At 40.9% G+C, this 22,845-nt stretch overlaps 2 protein-coding genes across 6 annotated transcripts in view; one reads left to right on the top strand and one right to left on the bottom strand.

Moving 5' to 3' along the window:
* The window catches only part of LRRC8A (leucine rich repeat containing 8 VRAC subunit A), a 36,466-nt gene extending 14,037 nt beyond the window's left edge, over positions 1-22,429 (bottom strand). The window contains exons 1-3 of the mRNA XM_036751165.1: positions 22,190-22,429; positions 21,661-21,858; positions 18,105-18,229 (exon numbers count right to left, since the gene is read on the bottom strand). The gene's annotated coding sequence lies outside the window, so the exon portion shown is untranslated. The remainder of the gene's footprint in view (positions 1-18,104; positions 18,230-21,660; positions 21,859-22,189) is intronic.
* The window catches only part of KYAT1 (kynurenine aminotransferase 1), a 59,813-nt gene continuing 58,969 nt past the window's right edge, over positions 22,002-22,845 (top strand). For 4 of the 5 annotated variants that reach the window (XM_036751172.1, XM_036751167.1, XM_036751170.1 and 1 more), the window contains exon 1: positions 22,002-22,125. The gene's annotated coding sequence lies outside the window, so the exon portion shown is untranslated. The remainder of the gene's footprint in view (positions 22,126-22,845) is intronic. The other variant, XM_036751171.1, reaches the window with a different exon arrangement.

The raw sequence follows: 22,845 nt of genomic DNA, 5'->3' as shown, positions 1-22,845 counted from the left end.
GTAGCAGTGATGCATCCAGAAAAGGACAACAAGACAGCAATGGTTTTGGTGGACTCAGTCAAGAAAAGTAATCTAATGGAGCCACAATCTCTCCATGGATATTTAGGAGCATCTCTGCTCAGTTCATCAGGGGAGATAGACCTCATCTGATTGTTATGTCAAGTTATTCTGGGTAGTTTCCTTGAAGGAGGACGGGAAAGCTGACTGCAGGACAAGCTAAGAAGCTTGGTTATTGCACAAATTTTGGGGAAGACAGTTCAATCCTCCTGACCACTGCTGTTAACATGTCAGTAAGAGAAGTGACTTTGGATTGGCTTGCATAAATTAGCAACATAAACTGGTAAGGGAGAAACCACGGTCTCAGTAAAGTCAAGAGGGCAAAATCCAACAGGCTTTCTTCTCGTGTTCCTCCCTCAGCTAGAACGTGGAAGGGGAGAGATTAAGGTTCAAAGGATAGCTCAAATGCCTGCCCCTTTTGGCTGTGTCAGTTATACATGAGATGCCCTCAGTCAGGCTGTTGGATTTCTCCTTCCACAACACATCTTTGAGTAGCTGTTCTCACAATTTGAAAAATACAATTTAATAATAATAATAATAATAATAATAATAATGGAGTTAGAAAGGACATTAGAGACTCATAATTATTATCATATGTAATTAATAATTATTATTATAATAGCTATGAAAGCCCTATACTAATGCCTCACCATGGCCTGGAGTTAACCTAGGGCACTTAAAAGGACATATGTTCTAGCAGGATCTGCCAAACTGGAAAGGCTTTGAATTTGGTCTTGGGGCAGAGAGGACCAGCCAGGCTAAGTACAGAGAAGCCACAAGGTGACAAAATCTTTGGCCCTGACTACTTGGAAAATGAAGGAAAATACAAAATGGCCCTCAGTCCTGGGAAGTGCCTTTCTACTTTCTCAGTGACAGTGTGGAATAGTGAAAAAGGAGGCAAAGGATAGGGTAAGAATCACACAGTTTTTAGATTAGTGATAAACACGAACTTAACTGATAGTACTCTAAATCCTTGTTCAAAGATCACAGGGAAAATACTACTAGAAGAACCAAACTGTATAAATATTAATATTGTCTTCATAAAAGAAACCAGAAGATAGAAGTTACAGCTAAATGAAGGATGACTCACAGGTTCTCTGATGACCTATTAATAAGCATTTTGGGTGCCAGGTGCTAAGGGGAACCAGAGACATAAACACAAAAGTAAGACAGCCCTTGCCCTCAAAGAACCTAATATTCTATTACAGGGATACAATATGTCCACAGATGAGTAAATATAACATACGTACAAAGTGAACACACAATGAATGACTGGGGGGAAGAGGTATGCACTAACCACTGAAGAAATGGGGGAAGGTCTCTTGAAGCAGGTGACACCTCAGATAAGCTTGGTTCCAGAAGTGGTAGGTGAAGAGGGAGGGCAGTATAAACTCATTGGGTGGTGGGGAGAGTCCAGTCTATACAAAGAAAGGCATGGAGGCAGGAGATGGCAATGCTATGCAGGGGAAACAGCAAGCAGGCTAGTTTGGCTGGACCACAGACCACCAGTAATGTGTAATCAGCCTGAGAAGATAGACTGAAGCCAGATTGGGAAGGGCTTTAAAAGCCAAACAGAGGCATCTGTATTCTATCCTAAAGGGAGCCCCTGAGGGTTCTTAAGCAGAGAAGTGACATGGCCAGTCAGACCTGCACTTGAGGACTATCATTTTAGCATCTGTGTGGAAGAAGTACTGGAGAGCCACAAGAGCCATCAGGAGGCTCGTCCCAATGCTCCCAGAAAAGCAGCATATTGGGTATAGTGATAGTGATGCCAAAAAAAGAAAAGTGCACCAATGAAACAATGATAAAATACACAGTGATAAAATAGTCACAGAGAAGCTAGACAATGTTAGGGTTACTGTGTTAAAGCTATTACATACCTAAAAAAAAACCCCAAGACCCAAGCTGCATGTAATAGAAACATAACTTTTTATATAATTATCCTTTTCTGTTCTTTTATATACATGAAAATGATGTTCCTTGATGTCTGGCAAGTTTGTAATAAAAAAACATTTTTAAAAAGGGAGGCAGTAAGTTGAGAATATAGACCCAAGTGAATTTAGACAGCATTTTCTAGGAGTTTGGCTCTGAAAGAAATGAGAAGCAGAGGATGAAAGTCTAAGGGGATGGGAAGGTCAAATGAAGGTGGTGTTGTGGTTTTTTTTTTTAATGATGAGAGCAATCTGGACATGACTGAAGGCTGCAGGGAAAGTAGCCAGTCTATCAGGAAAGAATCAAAGGACTAGCATGTGGTAGGAAAACTCATAGTAGATTCAGTCAGCAAGGCTGTGTGGCTTCCTCTAGCAGTGTTCAGCAGTGTGTAAGCAGAAGCAGAAAAGGAAGATGAGGCAAATAATTCAGGGTCTAGAAAGGAAATGAGGTGCATGCCTTAGGGCAGTGGAACAGGGGATTTGAGGGTCCAAGACAGTGTTAAAATTGAACTGAAGCAAAGCCAGGATAGGAATGATAACATGGGAAAGCAGGATGAGTCTGCAGGTTGGGGTAAGGACAGAGAATGGATTTGGGAGGGATGACGCACAGGGAGGGCCAGAAGGACAGGTAGTTGTGGTCAGGTACAGGAATTTCAGAGTTACAGACAGAAGAGGTGGAACAGATGCGGGGGATGATGATGAGATCAAGGGTATGACTGCCTTGTGTGTCTAAGGCAGAATGAAGGTGAAGATCATGGGAGCTAATGAGGCTGATGAACTAGAGAATATGAATAATGAACACAAATAATGAGAAATAAAACACTAAAATAACTTTACAATTTAAATTAATGTAATAATCAATCTTCATTCAAGAGGAAAAATGGCAAAACAAACTTCTCTTGATAGACAAGTAGTGGGGTACAGTTATAAAATGGTACATTACTATAAGACATGGCTTAAGTCTCTGTTTTGCTGAAGTGTTTTTCCTTTATGTAAGAGAAGGTTCTGCAAGAAAGAATTATTGGAAAGTGACAACAAAAAGCTTTAATTCATTCAATGCAATTTTAAAAAATTTATTAAAATCCCTATGATGCAGCTCAATTAGTCCTCAGGGAAAAAATCATATCCTTATAATCATACATTAGCAAAATAAAAAAAGAGAGGTTAATGAACTGAAAATGCATTTTAAAAAATTAGGGAATCAATGAATAAACCTAAAATAAGCATAAAAGAGGAGTTATTTTTTTAAAAAATTAGAGAAATAGCTAAATTGAAAACAAAAAAATCCCTAGAAATAATTAATAAAACTAAAAGCTGATTTTAAAAAAAGACTAATAAAACTGGCAAATCCTTAGCTAATCTGAATAGAAAGAAGCTAGCAGAAAAATCAATAAATTAGCAAATGGCCACAGTGAAATCACAGCAAAACCAGAAGAAATAAAAAGCATAATCAGAACATATTATACACAGTTATATGCTAAAAACAAAAAATACAAAAGACATATAGAAATACCTTTGAAAAATATAATGTCCAAACTATCAAAGTACCAGATAAAGATCTTTAAAAAAGTCAATCTCAGAAAAGGAAGTAGATCTAGCTGTAAAGGAACTACCAAAAAAAACCCCACAAAAACCTCTGGACTTGATGGATTCACACAAGAATTTTATTAAACTTTTAAATATATGGTTAGTACTCATACTTCACAAATTATTCTCAAAAATTAAGAAAGAAGGAAAGAAAAAACTCTATCAGAATCCTTTTATGAGATAAGTATATTCTCAATACTTAACTAGGGAACACATGGAAAGAAAACTACAGGCCAATATCATTAATGAACATTGATTCAAAAATCTCAAAAAAAAAATTATCAAACATTACAGTAACTTACCTAAGAAATCATTCATTATGATCAAGTGGGATTTATACCAGGGATACAAGGATGGCTCAACATTAGGAAAACAACATAATTAGTCATATTAAAAACCCAAACATCCAAAACCACATGATCATCTCCACATGTGCAGAAAAAGCCTCTGACAAAGTACAATACTCTTTCTATGCTGAAAACCCTACAAAGTGCATAGGCATAGAGGGATCTTTTTTTTTTTAACCTATCATAAAAAAGCATCTATCTTAAACCAAAAGCAAGCATCATATGCGATGGGGATACACAATAACCTTTAACCAATAAATACAGGAATGAAGCAAAGATTCCCACTCTCTTCACTATTATTTGATATAGTTCTGGAAATACTAGCAATAGCAGTAAGACAAGAGAAAGGAATTAAAGGAATAAAGACAAGTATAGGAAATAAAACTATCCTTATTTTGCTGATGTTGTGATGATTTACTTGGAAAACCCCAGGAAATCAACAAAGATACTAACTGAGGCAATTAAAAGCTTCAGCAAAGTTGTAGGTTACATAATATATCCTCAAAAAATCAACAGCACTTTTATATAACAACAATGAAACACAAGAAGCAATAATAGAAAGGCAAATCTCACTCCAAATAACTACCAAATCCATAGAATACCTGGAGAACAATCTTCCAAAGCACACAAAAAACTTGCACATATTCAATTCAATTACAAAGCACTCTTTAAAGAATGCAAGAACAACCTACATAGCTGGAGGAATATTCAGGGCTCATGGCTTAGCCTGTGCTAATAGAATAAAAATGATAATACTACCAAAATTAATTTACACTTTTGATCCTGTACCAATCAAATTTTACCAAGAGGATACATCTCAGAACTTGATAAAATAATAACAAAAGTCATTTGGAAAAATAAAAGATATAGAATTTCAAGGGAAATAACAAAAGAGAAATAATGAGGACTTCTAGGCCTCAAACTTTATCTTAAAACAGCAGTCATCAAAACATGTGGTTAAAAAAATTGAGAGACAGAACAATGGAACAGACAAGCGAGATTCAGAAATAACAGAACTCAATAATCCAGCGTTTAATAAAGTAGAAAAAATAAGTTACCTAGGGAAAAACTCCCTATTTAATAAAAATTGCTGGGAAAACTGGAAAGCAGTCTGGCAGAAATTAGGCTTAGACCAACACCTTATACCACCTCCACAATACAACCTAAATGTATACGTGACCTTAATATGAAAGACCATAATAAAAAAAGTTAGAAAAGAAACAAACAGATCATGTACCTCTCACAGCTACGGGTAGGTGACATAGTCTTAACCAAACAAGATATAGAAGAACTTACAAAAGATAAAATAATTATATATATACATGTAGTATATAATGTATATATATAACTGTATAAGTAAATAATTATACAAAATAATTTACAAAAATAATGATTACTTGAAACTGAAAAGCTTTTGCATAAACAACATTAATGTATCCATGATAAGAAAGGATGTGGTTAAATGGGAAAAAAAATCTTTGTATCAAATTTCTCTGACTAGAGTTTGGTATCCATGTTACATAAAGAATTAATTATATATATGGCTAATAGCTATTCCCCAATAGATATATATTTCCCAATAGATAAAAAGAACATGAACAAACAGGATTCAAAGCCACATAAAAAAAATCCTTCAGATCACTAATTATAATAGAAATGCAAATCAAAATAACTTTCAGGTTTCACCCCATACCCTGCAAATTGGTAAAAAATTACCAAAAAGGGCAACAGTAAATATTGGAAGAGTTGTGTAAAGATAGACACTCTAATACATTATTGGTGAAGCGGCAAAATGATACAGCCATTAGGGGAAGGAAATTGGAATTATGCAAATAAAGTGACTAAAATGTCCATACCCTTTAACTTAGACACGCCACTACTGGGCTTATACCCCAAGGAAGGCACTGATAAGAAAAAAGTCCCCATAAACTTCAAAATATTTTTAGTAGCACTTTTTATGATAGCTAAGAATTGGAAACAAAGTAGATGCCGAGTAACTGAGGAATGGCTAAACAAATTATGGTACAGGAATGTAAGGGAATATTACTGTGCTATAAGAAATGATGCGTGTGATGAAATAGAGAAGCATGGAAAGATTTATATGAACTGATATAGAGTGAAGTAAGCAGTCAAGAAAACCATATACACAGTAACTATAACCATGTAAATGGAAAGAACAAAACCAAAAATATAAAAAAGGAAATGTAACAAAATAATAAAGATCACATGGGATTCAAATGAGGAGATATGAGAAGATACTTCCAACCTATCCCTTTTTCATGTACACAGATGTTATATATACTGCACGTTTTCAAACGTTCTCAATTTATCAATCAGTTGTGCTTACTATTTCTCACATGGGATGGCTCTCAGTAAGGGATTGGGGGAGGAATATAAGGGATGATACTCTGGATTCAGTGGTTCAGTCGTATCTAACTCTTCATGACCCTGTGGACCACAGTGTGCCAACGCTGTCCATGAGGGTTTTCTTGGCAAAGATACTAGAGTAGTTTGCCTCTTCCTTCTCCAGTGGATTAAGGCAAATAGAGGTTAAGGGATTTGTCCAGGATCACACAGCTAGTAAGAGTCTGAGGCCAAGCTTTTGCTTGACTTGAGGCCCAGTTATACTACCTTTCTTGAAGGGTCATCGGGTAGCGATACTAACTAAAACCTAACTTTTTCCATGCTCTGGAGCCCCCTACTCCTGTTTCTCTCTTAGGCAGTCTATGGGGTTGACCCAGAAAGGGGCCATATGTATATTTTCCTACCTGATCTGTAGCCTTATCCAGGAAATATGGTATAAACATGCACCTACACAAACATTAGGCTGTAACCAGAACTGTTGGTGTTGCTTGTTGACTAACTCATTCTCCTAGGAAACTCTGAGAGGATGTGGAAAAATAGGTTACATTGGATCCCAGGGGTTTGGGGGTTTTTTTAGTCTATGTACAGACAGTCAGACATTCAAGTCTGTGTCTCTAATCCCAGAAGCTTCTGGTAAAGACTGGAAAATAAGACCCCCATTTCTAGTTTAACAATCTGCCACCATTCTAGCCCCAAGAAGAACTTCAAGTCACTTCCCTTCTAAGCTTCAGTTTCCTCATCTGAAAAATGAATGGTTTTGGAGCAGCTAGGTGGCGCAGTCAGTAGAGCACCGGCCCTGGAGTCAGGAGGACCTGGGTTCAAATCCAGCCTCAGACACTTGACACATGTACTAGCTGTGTGACCTTGGGCAAGTCACTTAACCCCAATTGCCCTGCCAAAAAGCAAAAAAAAAAAAAAAAAAAAAATGAATGGTTTGTCTCTAAGGGCCCTTGTTCACATTTTTTGTCATCTTTGCCATTTTTCTGGTATGAAGTGAAACCTCAGGGTTGTTTTGATTTGCATTTCTTATTAGTAGTTCAGAGTGTTCTTTCATATAATCTTTGTGTCAGAAATCTCTTTTACCAAATCCAAGCAAGCCCCTTAATGCTGCTCCCTAATGTCACCTTAGCCTGTCTTCACTTCAGGATCAAGTACTTAGAGAATTCTTTCATTGTGAAGAGATTCCGGTTTAAGGGAGAATATAGTTTTCCCAATTCCACTTTCCAGAGGGAGAAATAGAGGCATTCTGCACCTAAATGCTTTGTCGGTGTTCCTGCACCCAGGTTCTAACACTAGAGTAAGTTCCTTCTTTTAGCCCTCTCACATCTGATTCAAAAACTGTAGCATTCCACACGTGCCCCACCAAAAGCGATATAAGAAATGAGACAGCAAAGCTACAGCAAACCTTAAAGCGTTCCATAAATGCTAACTACCTCCCTTTCTTCTTTGCAGGGTGAGGAGAAAACTATGGGCATGGAACATTGCATATAATGTCAGACTTACTTGACGTATTGGGTTAGTTTTGCTGAACTTTTTTCTTTTTTTTTTATTCTTTGTTATATGGACATAAGGGATGGTCCTCAGGGAAAAGAGAAGAGAAGACTATATTGGAAAATGAAGGTGAAGTTAAAAAAAAGATATTAATAAACATTTCAAACTATAAACAAAAAAACCAATAACATGATTCCATAGTAGCAAGAGCTTAAGGAATATTAGTCCTGAAACCAAGAGGCAGGGCCCTTAGCTCCTGTGAACAAGAAGCCCATTGGCCTGTCAACCTGGAGTATAAAGAGGTAGACTAGGAATCAAACACATTACAAATACTCGATTACAAGCCACAGGCCATAGAACCAGAAGGGAGTCCTAGAGATAACATGGTGGCCCGAACTCTAAATTTTAAAGAAAAATAAATGAGACCCAAGAGAAGTGAAGTTACTTGTCCAAGGTCACACGGGCAGTAAGAACAGAAGGAGGATTCAAACCGGTCACATGCTTCTTAATCCAGTGTTCATTCCACCATACCTAAAACTTCAGCCTGAAATTCCAAAGATAAAACAAAACCTGGAGACAGCCATGGAGTGGTATATGTGGAGTCTATTTTTCATTACCTACTTCATTAGGTTACTAATGTAAAGCATTAGAGAAATGTCGGAAAGGTTGTGGAAAGATGGGCACACAAGTGCATTGCTAGTGCACTGAACCCAAATGATCCTTGCTATTATGGTTATGACAATGCTGGGTGGAAGATAGACTGCAGCTGGCTACTGTGGTGTTCTAGCAACAGGGTACTCCTCAGACTTAGAAACACTGATTGGTATTTGTCCTCCTGGCATGGAGGAGGATACTTCAGAGAGGAGAATCTTGCAAGGTAGTTAACTGGACCAACTGCACAAAGTCCAGACACCTCCTTCCTCCCAAACTCCCCATCAGGCCAGGCCAGCCAAGGAATTCATTCCCTGTATCTTGGCCAGCTCTTCCATACTTACATAAAAGGTATGCTCATTAGGAAATGTCTAGGCCAAGAAGTGGGAAAAAGTAAAAAGAATCATAAAAGAGCAGGGGACACACAAAAGTTATCCAAAGCTACTTCAGAAGGCAGAACTGTGTTGAACCCTATACTTTCTTCACTTATACAACCATGCCAGCTCTACCAGGAAAAGATGTCAAAATTCAACACTGCAGAAAGCCTTAGACAACAGTCAATCATTAAAAGATCCTAAGGGTACCCTGGCTACTCCGTGTTACAGTCTTTCAATTTCAAGGAAAAGGTCAACATTCCAAATCCCTTATTCTTCTCTACCCACTCAATGGTCTGCCCTCAGAGGGGGGGGGGGGCAGGGAAGGGGAGGAGAGGGGGAAGGCAGCTCCTATTCAGACAAGTCTCCTCCATTACAGTAACTCCATTACAATACCTTCTTGGACCAGTAACTTAGGCAAAGTTTCCACCTCTGAGAGGCAGGGATGCCACTACTGATGAGAAGTATTGATGACAGAAGGAAACCCTGCTAAACCTTAAGAGCACTGAACACAAAAGATTAATCATCTTGAGCTTCACTGCCTCTCCCCAGCTCCTGTTTTCTTTTTTTTTTCTCTCTCTTTTGCACTTAATAGTACTTTACTTTTTCCAATTACATGTAAAGATTGTTTTCAACATTCATTTTTGTAAGATTTTGAGTTCCAAATTTTTCTCCCTCCCTTTCCTCCCCCCTCCTCAAGACAGCAAGCAATCTGATATAGGTTATACACATTCAGTAATTTTAAACATATTTCCACATTAGTCAGGTTGTAAAAGAAGAATCAGAACAAAAGGAAAAACCACGAGAAAGAAAAAAACAGAAACAAAAAAAAAGAGAAAATAGTCTGCTTCGATCTGCATTCAGATTCCATAGTTCTTTCTCTGGATGTGGATAGCATTTTCCATTACGAGTCTTTTGGAATTGTCTTGGATCATTGTATTACTGAAAAGAGCTAAGTCTATCATAACTGATCCTCCCACAATGTTGCCGTTGCTGTGTACAACATTCTCTCCTGGTTCTGCTCACTTCACTCAGCATCGGTTCATGTAAGCCTTTCCAGGTTTTTCTGAAATCCGCCTTTTCATCATTTCTTATGAAACAATAGTATTCCATTACATTCATATACCACAACTTGTTCAGTCATTCCCCAATTGACAGGTATCCCCTCTATTTCCAAATCTTTGCCACCACAAAAAGATATCTTATAAATGTTTTTGTACATGTGGGTCCTTTTCCCTTTTTTATGATTTCTTTGGGATACAGACTTAACAGTGGTATTGCTGGGTCAAAGGATAGGTATAGTTTAATTACTTTTTGGGTATAGTTCTAAATTGTTCTCCAGAATGGTTGAATCAGTTCACAACTCCACTAACAATGAATTAGTGTTCCAGTTTTCCCACATCTCTCCAACATTTATCATTTTCCTTTTCTGTCAATATTAGCCTATCTGATAGGTATGAGGTGGTACCTTAAGAGTTGTTTTAATCTGCATTTCTTTAAACAATAGTGATTTAGACGAGCTCCTATATTTGAAGCTCCGCAGAGTCACTCCCTACAACTCATCAAGCTATTTACCATCTACCTACTCACCAGGTCCTGATACCTGTTGTCAAGTCAAGAACTAGGTGCTATTCCTTTGTGACAAAGTTCTTGCCTCATACGTCACTAATTTCCTAATCCTCACAGCCCATTACCCAGCATTCTCTCTACTAGAAGGATTTTCTTCCTATCACTATCTCTTTCAGCCTCATCCTCTTCACAAGAGTCTCTGTTCTCTCTCTTCTCTAGCTCAACCTCTCAATGCGCCTCTCAAATGTCTTAAATCCATTAGCTCTTTAAAAAAAAGTTCTGATGCCTTTTGTTGTTTTTATCGCAGTCATTTCCCAATATATTCCTCTAACCACTGAACTCTCTCTCTTCTCTTTTTTGGTTTGGAACTGTCATTTTATTGGGAACTTCAGGTAAGACATTCCCTCTACCAATGTGGATGTGCAATCACTCTGCAACATACATCTTAGTTTCCTGGGCCACTCTGAGGTTAAATGACTTGCCCAGGATCAACCAACCGGTCCGTCAGAGATAGGACTAGAGTCCAGGTCTTTGAGGCAACAAGGCCAACACTCTGTCTACTAAATCCCACCACCTCTACAGAACCCTCCCTCGTAACAAGGAAAACCAGTTAAGCAGAACAGAACCACAAAGCGTGACAGCATGGACACAATTCTGCACCTGCTGACCTTCGCCCAAGTTTACATACTTCTTTACATTTTTTTTTCATTTTTTGTGTGGTTGCTCATCTTTTGTAGGAATCGAGATCACTCACTGCAATAAATCTGAGTTTGGTTGCCTCAAGGGTCATTTTCATTTACACTATTGGAGTTATCATGAATACTGTTCTGCTCTTCCTTTCTCCATTCATCATCAGTTAGTGTAAGTCTTCCCATGTTCCCCTGAATTACTCGTATCTGTCATTTCTTACTATATAACAGCATTCCATTACCCTATAAGCTACAATTTGTTCAGCACTCAAGCCATCACCCATTCTACATACACCCACTTTGCTTCCAATTTTCTGCTATTGACAAAGTGCAATTAATATTTAGGTATTCAGGGAACCTATATGTCTTTGGACCTCCTTAGTCCAAAGGTCAAGATGACTTTTCATTTTTGTCAATTTGATGGGTGTGGAATGAAACCTCATAGTTGTTTTTAACTTACATTATATTTCTTTAGTGATTTGCCCTATTTTTCTCCATATAGTTACTGATTGTCTTTTCTTAAACTGTTCAGATCCTTTGACCATTTATCTACTGGGGAAACCTCGTACCTCTTAAAAATTAAGTTCTCTTATTCTACCCTCTTTCTTATTTCTTTGTTAAAAAAAGATGGCTTTCTGGGAGGAGAAAAAGGAAGAGCTGTCTTAGAAAATATAAATGATGTAAAAAGGAGATATCAGTAATTATTTAATTAAAAAAAAAGACTTAGTTCCCTTCTGGGGAAAACTTACTCCATGCTCCAAAAAACCAGGATGATTTGGAAAGGATAAAGAGGGGAAAAAAAGATGAGAACCTGGAGTATATATATTAAAAAAAAAAAAAAGAAATTCATTTCATTGATCCTCAGGCTTGCTCTTCTATTATTTCTAATTCCCTCAGAAGTACCTGTCAGTTTGAGATTGTAAAGCTCCTATGAGTTAGGGAAAGCAACTCAACAAGCATTAAGTGAACCTCTGCTACAGGCCCCACACTGTGCTATGGACATTTAATTTGCCCAGTATAGTGCCCAGCACAGCATCTGACACCCATGGGTGATAGTGAATATAACCCATTTGAAGATGAGAAGGGAGGCAGTGGAAGGGAAGAAAGGAAGGTAAAAACAAGGAAAAGAAGAAAAGGTCTTTGAGGAAGTATCAAGTCTGGAAAGGGTTTTTAGGTAGGGGAAGAGCAGACAATGTTTTTAAAAAGTGATACTACTTGATTTTTGTTAAGTGCATTAAAAAAAATATTGCTGACCCCAATTCTCCCAGTATGCCAGAGTGTTCTTAATGAAACCATGACTCTCCCTGGTAGGTAGGGGGCAGGAGGCAGAGCAATCAATAAAAGGTGGAGAAAGAGCCTGAATGTCACGGGGTAGAGCAGAAGAATCTCTAAGTAGTGTTTTGAAATGGCAGCAGGTGGGATTAATCAGCTACAAAGAACTTCTTAGATATATAAAAGTGGTAAGAACCAACCAGCTGTTGAGGTAGGGTCACTCTCTTTCCCTAGAGGACTGTAAATAAGCCCCTATCAAATTTGTATTGTTTAGCTATAGCCGTTTTCAAACGTTCAATTTCTAGGCCACTTTAGCAGGGCCTAAGTCTCTAGGGACCACTTGGTACATCTATTCCCACAAGAACTGTGAAAAAAAAATCCTCCAAATGGGGGAAATGGTGCTGTTTTTGGGAAGGCACCGATAAAAGATAGTGTGTAAACTGTTCTTGCTAGAGAGATCTATGAATGTCCTTTTTAAAAATATTAATTCTTGGGGTCTCTGACCACCTGGAGCCCCTTGTGTTCACTAGCAGGTCACCCTTTGAGAAATGACTTTGATGACTTCCTCTCACGCTCAGAATTCCATAAGAATAAAGCAGGAAAGGGAAAGAGATTTAAAGTCTAATTTCTCTATTGCTGTACTCGGGAAGCACCAGACTCCAATATATGTCATACAGCTACTGAATGAATTCTAATGCACTCAGAATCTTTATCTGGGGTAAATTCAGCTGTGTAGAAAATCGGGTGGGGATTGTGAAGACAGAGACAGATAGACTCTGAGACTGCTGCTAAGAAAATGACACATATGTTATACTAATTCTGGGCACCCTGGATGGCATAGGCCACCAGGCCTAGTAGCGTTAAAAAAAATATTGCTGACCCCAATTCTCATTGGCATCGTGGTAAAGGAAAGAAAACTCCAAGAGGGGGCAGAATGGAGACACGACCCCTAGGGAGATGTGTACTATCTCACAGGGCTATGGAGAACCTCACATAGAAGCACACCTGGAGAGAAGTCTCTCCATTTCAACTCTCTGAGGTAATACTCTGGTCACCTTGCAATAGTTACACTCAAGCCACACTCAAATGTCAACGGTATTAGTCCAATGTTATTTGTTTCCATCCCTCCTTAATATAGCCCATCTCTCTGCGATTTATATCCAGGAGAGACAGCAAGACTTAATTGTGGGTTAAATGAATAGGATTCTGCTCCTAATGAAGAGACCACTCAAATGTTCCCCAAGCAACAGGTTCCTAACCTATCTTAACAGAACTTCTGATTGGGCTTTGCTACCTGAAGGCCTGGGTAAACAGCATCCAGATCCACTTCTGTTTAAGTAGTAAAAAAGAGTTTGATCCTAGTTCTGCTCCGCTCACTCAGCATTATATCCCGTATATACACAACCACAGATATATTTATTCTGTGATGACTAACCCTGATAGACTTCGCTCTTCTCAGCAACACAAGGTTCAAAGACAACTCCAAAGGACTCATGATGGAGAGAGCTATCTATATCCAGAGAAAGAACTATGGATGCTGAATGCAGATTGAGGCAAACTGCTCTCCTTTTTTTTTCTTTTGTTTTTTTTTCTCTTTCATTTTTGTGTTTCTTGGTTTTGTTTCTTCTTTCTCATGATTCATTCCATCGGTCATAATTTTTCTTTACAATTGACTATTCTAAATAAGTTTAATGCGAAGTTATATGTAGAAGACATATCGGATTCCATACCGACTTGGGGGGTGGGGGAAGAAAATCTGAAACTCAAAATCATATGGAACTGAGTGTCATAAACTAAAAATAAAAAATCTTAATTAAAAAAAAAAAGGAGTTTGATCAAGAAAGATTCCCCCCAAATGCTATCTGTAGCCTGAGAAAGAACTTTGGAGTCTGAATGCAGATGGAAGCAGACTATTTGCTCTCTCTTTTTGTTACTGTTTTGTTATGTTTCTTCTTTCTCCTCGTTCCTCCCATTGGTTCCAATTTTTCTTTACAACACGACTAATGTGAAAATATGTTTAATATGAATGTATATGTAGAGCTTATATCAGATTGTGTGCCATCTTTGGGGAGGGGGAGAAAATCTAAAACTCAAAATCTAATGGAAGTGAATGTTGAAAACTAAAAATAAATAAATTTTAAAAACAAATAAATTAAATTAAATTTAAAAAAAGAAAGATTCTCAAGCTGGGCAAGGAGGAGAAGTTCCCAACCCCCAATCCTAACTCAGTTAAAAGAAAAGGAAGGTTGGAACAATTCACTTACAGCTGTCTTTCTGTAACACTTTCCCAGGAAAGAATCATTTCTAAGAAGCCAATTTTTAGTATAAGTTGGAAAAGGGTATTAGGTCACCTGGTCCTTAACCCAGAATGAAGTCAGCTGTGGACAGAGAATAGTGGACACAGAAATCCACGAAAATACACACTGCCCCCTCATCCCCCACCCCCCATATGCCCACAAATTGGAAAGACACAAAGGCAGATGCTGATGGGGGCACTGCTTTCATTTCCTTCTAGTTAGAGGGAGCTGAAAGAGAGAGGAAGGGTTTTGTCCCCCAATTAGAGTCCACCCGCCATCACTAAGAGCAACTTACAAGCAAATGGTACTTAGATAGCCTCAGGCCACCCGCACCCAACAGTGGAGTGAGTCAGCCAGCTGGGATGAGACTAGTGCTTCCTGGCTCAATCCTTTCCCCACTTCCCTTGCACCCCCAGGAGCAGCCACACCCTCTACTCACTACAGAAGTGAGATCTTTCCCCGAGATTGAGTTGATTACAGCCCTATGCCAAATATTAGCTCTCAAGTGATTCTTAGAGGTGCATTCAAGTCTCTCAAAAAAGGTTTTCCTTTTTAGCAAACTTTGAAATGTTGAATGAAATGATGAAAATGTTGAGTAAGAGGCACCAATCTCTTCCCCTTATCAGCTCCCCCCTCTCTTAGCCAAAAGTACCTTGTATTCTAAACACAAACACACTACCCCCTTTTTTCTCTCCAAGCCACCAGATTACTGCTTCAGGCCAAAGGCAGCCACCAGGCTCAAAGTTCCTCTGCCACCTAGCTACAGAAGATCAGCTAGAGATAGTCCTTGAGACTACCTAAATATTTTCAGGTCCTACAACTATATATATCCTAGGCCTCTCCTAGGCCAACCAGAGACAAGAAATGGTCCCACTTCCCAGAATCAAAAAGGTCTCAACAAGAGCCTCTTAAAGGTAGTACATTCAGAGCTGTTTAACTGAACCTCTGGGAATGCACACACTGAGTCACCAGACAGCCTGTCCCGACAAGCAAGGAGAAATAAATCTGCTGGGGGAAAAAGACAACTCCAAAGAGTGTCTTGCCTCAATCAACTAAGGCTTCTTAGATGGTAACGAAATGCCCAAATGACTTCTCCAGTAATGGTGTATGTAGCCTCTTGGGCAACAGGACAAAACTACTCTTCCATCAGTTCAGAACAATCTTAAGCTGGATCTAAGGAAAGAGATTGTAAAGACAGATCCAATACCTTCTGGCCCCAGAAACCTACTTGCTCTCCTTGCTCTAGTCCCAGATTTCAGTGACAAGACTGACTACCCTTCACCTGATACCAAAAGCAGCTTTCTGATACTAACAGTAAGTAGAGGCAGGTTTCCTAGGGATCCTATTACAGAGATACTTAGAATGATGCAAGAGGAGAGAGATCAAAGCCAGCCTTTCACACCAGCTGATGATCAAGCCATTCATCATCCCTCATCACTCCTTAAAGGCTTGGCAGTCAGGACTCTAGGGGCATCCAGGTGGCATGTGAAAGTGATGGAATTTCACAACCACTTTTACTCCATTTGAATGCCACTCTGGGTGTAAAGCTAAATTGTATCAATACATTTAATCTTGAGGTTTTAGGCACTGGAGAGATCTTTAAACACAAACGTACTCACTTGTGTAAAACAGTAAGGAACATCAGCAAAGAAATCCAAAAAGCAAAAAACTTGTCTAATGAAAAAAAAAGACCTCAACTCATCCCCTCTCCTCCAAGGATGAGTTCAGCCCCTCAATGACATCACTAAGGAACAAGCAACATCACCCCACCCAGCCCCACAAGGACAGCTCAGCAACTTCCCCTCTGTGATGGAGCTGGAGTAGCCCTGGATTTAGTCAGTAGCTTCAAGTGCCCATCCCCCTTTGCTACTTGTGACCTGAGTGACCTAGGGGCAAATCACTTCATCCCCTTGGGCTTCAGTTCCCTCATCTGTTAAAAAAGGGAGTTGGACTAGATCTGATTCTCTTAATGATCTTAAGAATTATCATTCACAGACACTTAAGAATCTAGACGTTCTGCTGTGCTTCTAGAAAGAAAAACTGGGTTCTGGTATCTTATTATAGGTCGGATGCCAAGGGTAAAGGTGGATCCAGCATAGATTCAGCTAGAGAAGGAATTAGGGATTGACAACAGAGACTGGAACTGGATTTCCTGAAGGATCTCTGACGTGTGTCCCACTTTAGAAGATAAGAACAGGCATCAAAGAAAAGGAAGAGTGAACACCAAAGGAGGGCTAAAGTAAACCTTCAAAAACATACTTAGGCAAGAAGAGAAATCCTAAGAATAACATACAAGCGAAGGATTTCATAGCTTTCCCTAGATCCTTCCAAGCTACCATACAACTCCTCCCTCCATAAGTAACAGAAATTTCTCCACAGCAGAACACACTAAGCCCCACCCCCCCGCCCCTCCACAACCAAGACATTATATTAACATGATTTATAAATATCAGCAAGGCTTCATCCTTTGGTTAGGGGATGAAACCTCCCCAGGATTTCCCATCACCACCCAAGAAATGACTCCCAAACCAGCCACACTCTCCCATCTTAAAAATGTAAATGCTTGAAATTAAAAAAAAAAAATCAAGAGTGACCATAACCAAAATGTCCTCCAAGATGAAATTTGTGTCCCTGGGATGAGAATATTGCTATCAGGGACTCTTCTGTTCTCAGAGGAAATCACACTGCCAAGCTAGACACGGCATTTCTCTTTCTCTGGCCACCTGCATTTACTTCTCAAAGAAAGCAACATGGGCTGGAACCTGTACTCTTTCAGCCAGGATGTCCCTGGTCGTTAGAAGGAATTCTTACCCGAGAAAAGCAAGATGCTCTGCTTCCTGCCTAGTCTCCCTGCTAAGAGAAATGGCAGAGATTATGGCCCCTGACCTCTGCTTCCCTAGGGGGTAGAGTGCCTAGAAAACAAGCAGGAAACTCCGGCTGGGCAAGATTAAGATTGGGTGATTTTGTTCCTAATAAGCAAGAAAGCCTGAGAAGTCACACTAGACTTAAACAGTTTCCTTTTCGTTGTTCCAAATCCTGCTGACAAATAACAAAATCCAGATTTAAGGAAAGGAAAAAAACACAGGATTTCAGCCTGATACCCTTAGAAAGAGTCTTCAAGATGAGCTCTCAAAGGCCCATTCTACATGATTGGATCTATGTAAAAGATCTCTCAATAGACTTAATTTTCATATTTAAGTAGTACAGTAATAACCAGATAGAAATTAAATCAAGGAAAGAGAAGAACTACTCTCCTTTACTTCTAATTTCTACCAGAATTCCAGAGTAATACAGTGATAGATAACAGAGGAATATAGAGATTATTGTCCTTTGCCCTCAGCCACACTCAAGCCTGGCATAAGATACTACAGTTCCTTCCCACTCATGCTTACGGCCCCAGTAAAATTTAACTGACTCCTGCCCCTGAGGCTTAAAAGTCAAGAAGGAACATAAGAAAGGAAGCCAGGGCACTTACCTTGCAGGTGGTTTTGCTATCTACACTTCAGTCCTCTGTGCTGGAGTTGGACAGCATCTGTATGGACTGGATTCTGATTTGGTTCTGAAGCGCCACATTCCCCAAGCGCCATGGAAGCAGCCCCCCTGTAATGAAATAAGAACGAAGCATCAATAAAGGAGGTAGCAGGAACCAGCAGCCCAAACCAGAGATAAGAAGTCAGAGGATCAGGACTCTACTGCCCAGAGCTGCCCTCAACTCACTGTGACATCTTAAAGTGGGTTAACCTGTACCTCAGTGTCCCTTTCAGCTATAAAATGGGCATAATCTTTGCTTATATCGATATCACAAAGGAATAAGGTCCTGGCTAGTTAGTCTAAAGGAAAAAAAAATTCCAGGAATCATTATTGCCAAAATTTCCTAAGGAAGATGATATTCCATAGCAAGGAAGGCAAACCTCAAATGGTGGGAATGCTGCCAGGCTGGGATTAGAAGTTAGGGAGGAGATGGCTTAGGGAAAGATTCCTTCTGGGATTCAAAGCAGAATCAAAGCCCTAAAGCATACCAAGTCCTAGTTGTTAAACTCTCTCCCCTCTCAAACTACCTTAAATTTCTATACCCACAGCATATGTATGCTCCTTAGAAGGTAGGACCTGTTTCATTTATGTTTTCGTATCTATCGCCAGTGCCTCGCACACAGTAGGTACTCAAATAAACATTTCTTGATGTACTCTGCTCTGTGTACAGTTTGGTAAATTATTCACAGTATGTCAGAATTTGAAGGGACTTCAGAAGTCGTCTAATTTAACCTGCACTTAAGCAGGGATCCCTTTCCTCTCTTCCCTCCACCAGCAAATGATCCCTGACATGTGCTCTTCCAGTCCCCACCAGAAAATATCTAGGGGAAAAAATTGCCTAAGGCAGCTCCTTCTACCTTTGGATAGCTGTGAAAGTTTTTCATTTCACCAAACTAAGATCTTGCTTCTCCATAACTTCTATCCATTACTACTACTAGTTTTAACCCCTGGGAACAAAAAGAATAAGTTTGAACCTTCTTTCACCTACTTGAAGAGAGCTAGCATGCCTCTCTGCTAAATTTTCTCTTCTCATAAATAGTTACCAGGAACCCAGAAAACACTGCTTGGTCTATCTATGCCTCCTCCTCTGACCAATCTTAAGCCAGAATGTTTTAAGATGTTCCAGTAATTAAGCAAGATAAGAGTTATTTCAACCCTGCGAACCCAACCCTATAAGGTATGGGGAGTTATGTCCCATTCAGGGGGAAATAACTTTTTAAGACTTTTCCCTATGAAGTAAGGTTGAAACAACTTCACCTTGCTTAATTACCGGGTTATCCTAATACGCGGTCTGTGTTGATACTGTCCAGTGAAATGCAGTGAGCACACACACACACACAGAACATCACTTCAACCTCATTTCCTCTGGGACAAACCATCTGTCCTTCCATACCCAAAAACCTTTGCTTATGGGAAGAAACTGACCTTCATGTCTATGATGCTAATATGACCCTGCCATCTGCATCGCCAGGCTTTGCAGAACTGCCCCCTCATGACAGCATCTGAAATATCAGCTTTCTATATACAGGATACATCACACCCCCCCACTACTCTCTAATCAGAATACTTTGCTGACCACCTGGCTTTTCAGAGGGGAGGTTAATATGGTGTAGTGGAAAAGAGCACTGGATGGAATCAGATGACCTAGGTTTGAATCCTTATTCTGCAACTTACTAATTATTCAACCTTCAGTAAATTGCTTCCTTACTCTAGCCTTCAAGTTGCTCACCTGCAAAATAAGTGAACTGAACTAAATAAGATCTAAAGTTGTCCATTTCAGCTCTAAGTCCCATGATCCTGGGAGGCCAGGACGTTATTTATTGGGAAGCAGCATCGATGCTTCAGATAGATACAACAGATGCTAAATTTAACAGGAAAGAAGAAACCACAAGGAGATTTTTAAACCATACACCAATCTCAATTTAATCTATGTTTCCTTTCCCATTTGTTCTCCTGTCAACGCCTAATGCAAAGGTGTCCATGAGAGCAGGGCACAGAAGACTTGACAAGGAGTTTCCCAAATAGAATTACCCTAAATCCTTCTCCTTAGACCAGACGTCAAAGTCTCCCTTTGTCCCTCTCAAACAGGATGACATCAGTAGAATACTAAGTGATCACCAAAAAATTCTGCAAAGAGTATTAAGTACCCAGTGACTTAACAGGTAGCCCTTGCCAAAAGGAGCAAGATCCTTATCCAAACCTCATCTTCCAAAGGCCCAAGGGGAAAAAAAACAATGGTTGCGGAGTTTAAAAAAACAGCAACAACAAACTCTCAGCCCCCAGAAAAGAAAACCTGAGGGAACCTGATCACTGTCTTCAAGTGTCTAAAGGATTTTCATATGAAAGAGGGAGATAAGTAGACATATGTATACTTGACCTCATGGAGCAAAACTAGGAACAAAGGGAAATTACAGAGAGTTCTGTAATCTCAATCTAAAGAAAACTTCCTAACAATAAAAGCAGTCCAAAAGTCGCACAGGATGCTTCGAAGAAGAGTGAGTTCTACATCACCGGGAGGTCTTCAATAGAAGGCTTGCTCGCCAGCCATGTGGAGGACCAATATTCAGCTTCAGCTAGGGATGGGATCAGGGGACCGCTGAGTTTCCTTCCACCTTAGAGACTACAACCTGTAAATTACTACCACTAGGGCCCCTGCAACACAGCCTCTTCCTTCCAAGGGTCCCTCCCCAATCTCTTGCCCTTCCAAGGGAAGAGACCAGGCCCCTAATTCTTCAAGACAACACCAAGCTCTGCATGCTAGGCTGGGCCCCAGGCGTGAGTGGAGAAATAATTTTTTGTCCTACCCACCACGCTGGGTAGATTGCTGTCATTTACTTTACTCCCCTGGAAATGTTGACCAAGTACCACCCCCGCTCTGGAGGACTCAGTTTCCCCCTCTGTAATTGAAGGGATTGTCGATGATTTCCCAGATCCTTTCCAGCTTGGAAACCTTGCAATGCTGATTTTCTATGGAACAAATGCTGAATGTGGCAGAGCCCCAGGCCAACCCCTCAGACCATGTATGGAATGGGGTGGGAAAAAAAATTTAAGAGCCCCCCCCTTCACCCTGTCCCCGAGAAGGGGGACACTCCAAAGCTGAGCAATATCCTCCCCATAGGGCCAAGGGAGCTTTGAAACTGAGTGGCACCCCCAAAGCGAAATGATCCCCGGATTGGGAGATACCCACACCCAAAGTGAATGGCCCCCCTAAACTAAGTGACGCCCCCAAAGCAAAAGAACTCAACAATGCCAGGTGATAGCTCCGAAGCAAAAAGGAGGCTCTACGCTGGGGGATGGTTGGGTGACACCCCCAAAGGAAAGGCGGGGGAGAGCCCGAGGAAGGGAATGCGCCTGGCACCTCCCTTTCTCCCCAGGCGCCTAGGACAGGGTTCCATCACCTCCTAACGTGCGAGCCTTTCCTCAGTCCAGGTTAGGTGGTAACTGTGACAGCGCTGGCCCAGTCTGTTCCCCGGCCCCAGGCCCCCGGCCCCAGCACTTACGCAGCAGAGCCCGGCAGCCTCCCGGCGCCCTTCCGCGATTCGATCCCCGCCGGCTCCTCCGGCCGGCGGCTCCTTTTGTTTGTCCCCTCACTGCACCACTCGGGCTCCTCCGCCCCGGACGTGACGTCACCTACGGCGCACGCCTGAGGGGGCAGCGCGGGATGAAGAAGGGAGGGGGGAACAGCCCCTCCCACCGCCCTATGAGAAAGTAGAGTGGGGGAGGGGAGGGAGAAGAGGTGTAGCCATGTTTGTGAAGGACTCTCAGACAACACACAGTCTCGCTGAAAGCGCCATCTTACTTAAGGGCGGATGTTTAAAAAAAAAAAAAAAAGAGCTAGCGGAACGCTGTTAAAGGGACAGTAACTCCAGGCTCCAGGTTAGCCTGAGTCTTGTTTGGGGGTAAAAGCTAGGTCTTTGCAATCCAAACTTTCTCCTCCCCTGCAGCCGCGCGCGCGTGGGCGCCAGGTGAGTAGCTCTTCTGGACTAGTGGAAACAATAGGAGGAATGCATGCCAACAATGCTTACTTACCTGGAGCCTCTAGAGACCGGGCGTGCGAGCGCTTAGCGGGTCCTGTGCCTGTCACCGGGCAGTGCACAAGCACAGGCTGGATACCAGATGGGGCAGGAGGAATCACGGGCACTGACGGCCCCCGCGCCACCCGAGCTGGGCTCTTTGCTCTCGGGGGTCCGTGCGGTGGACTGGAAATTGCCTCGTCCTGGAAACCGAGAAACCTGGGTTCTAGCCCGCCGGTTCTGCCCAGGGTTGTGCGACCTTGGGCCTGGTCACTTACCTTTTCTAGGTCATTGTCCAATGTCAGTCACTGGTCGTCACCTTTACCATCATAATAGCTCCTATTTGAACTATGCTTTTCAAACCTTAAAGCGCTTCCCCTCCCCACTCCCGTTCATTAATTAATTTATTCAAAAAACCTGGATTAAGCGCTAGGCACTGATTTCCTGGTGGGGCTGCAGAGACCAAGAAAACCGACCGGCTTCTGTGCTAAAGAGGCCGTTACTGTCTTTGGAAGGAAACTTTAAGTACGAATATAAGTAAATTGTATCTGAGGCGGGATTTGTATTTGGGTCTTTGTGAATAAAGGTCTAGTGATCTGAATGCTGCACCACCTAGCTGCCCCGGTACGTGTAAATGCAGCTCAGAGGATAGGGCGTCAGGACTGGAGTCAG

Source organism: Trichosurus vulpecula, chromosome 3 (assembly GCF_011100635.1).
Source record: "Trichosurus vulpecula isolate mTriVul1 chromosome 3, mTriVul1.pri, whole genome shotgun sequence".
Taxonomy (NCBI): Eukaryota; Metazoa; Chordata; class Mammalia; order Diprotodontia; family Phalangeridae; genus Trichosurus; species Trichosurus vulpecula.
Note: the sequence above shows the minus strand (reverse complement) of the source record. Positions and strands in the feature narration are given on the sequence as shown.